Raw genomic sequence first — 1,322 nt, 5'->3', positions numbered from 1 at the left:
CTAAATGATACAAAATCTAAAGCATACTCTGAAAGTATGGCGAAAACACAGAAGTACTGAAGGAACTCGGCAGGTCTCGCAGCATTCACAGAATGTAAAGATATATAATGAACATTTCAGGCCCAACTCAAGCTCAAAATATTGGTTATATATCTTCATTTCCTAAGGATGCTGCAAGACCTGCTAAGTTTCTCCAACATTTCTGTGTTTTCACTACAGTCTGCAAACTTCTGTGTTTCACTGAAAACAAAGGTACATTTCTGCATCCTCTTGTGGATTAACCAGTATGGTATGGCTTCCTGCTGTGTTAAACAATATTATTGGATCATCATTAACATCTGTGAAATCCATTTGCTGTCCCCTATAGCTTTCCCTAATCACCTTTTCAGCCAAGCAAAACATACAAATCACTCCTGACTTAAAGCATTGCAGGCTGTGCTCACTGCCCCTTGGTTTAGATCCCTAATATCTAAGCTGGCCAAATGTTGTAACATGTAATGTACACTATTGCATCATTCTGCAGTCCTTGAGTTAAGCATTTAACATCAAATTATCATGAAGAATATCCCTAAGTACTTTCAAACCTGCAAGATCGTTTAGTATGTCAAGATAATAATTTATTGAATGGTCATAACAATAACATTACTTGGTATAAAGTAGACCATGTTCACAAGATTTCTACATCCAATTAGATAAAATTTAAAGCTATTTAGGAAGTTTCCCACTTTTATCTGCTTGAAAATAGTTCAAGGTGGCTGGTTTCCAAAATGTTCAGAGAGCTGATGAAATTTAGGGTTGAGGTTCTAGATCTGAGTCTGCAAAAGTCCAGTTGCCAGCAGTAATGCTAACATTATTCCCAAAATGCTTGTCTTTTGTCTGTTTTTAATCAGGTTCTGCATGTCACTTGCATTCATTTGAACTGTATTCCAGTAAATGATTTTATAGCCAATGGTAATCTTCAGTCAACTATCAATCCATAGAAATTCTCAGTCTGAGGAAAGTGTGGGCACTTTGAGACATCGTGCAAGATATGGAGCTTTTTAAATAGTTAATGCTCAACCATCCCGAGAAACTTCATGGCAGTGTTATTGAGAAAGTCATAACTTCAAGGGATATTTGGAAGGGTGACCTAACACTTAATCATTGAGCTGAATTGAAATTGCATCTGGAAGGAGGGAAATAAATAGCGAAAACGAAGAATGGATTTGCACACCTTTGAACCTCAATTTTTAAAATCAGGCTTAGGTAATCATCGAACCTCAAAATGAACCCAACTGCAAAGTATTTTGCTGCATCTCAAATGCAGTTCAGTTCAGATGAGG

The sequence above is a fragment of the Narcine bancroftii genome, chromosome 8 (genome assembly GCF_036971445.1).
Source record: "Narcine bancroftii isolate sNarBan1 chromosome 8, sNarBan1.hap1, whole genome shotgun sequence".
Classification (NCBI taxonomy): Eukaryota; Metazoa; Chordata; class Chondrichthyes; order Torpediniformes; family Narcinidae; genus Narcine; species Narcine bancroftii.
The sequence above is the reverse complement of the archived record's forward strand: the minus strand, read 5'-3'. Positions refer to the sequence as shown.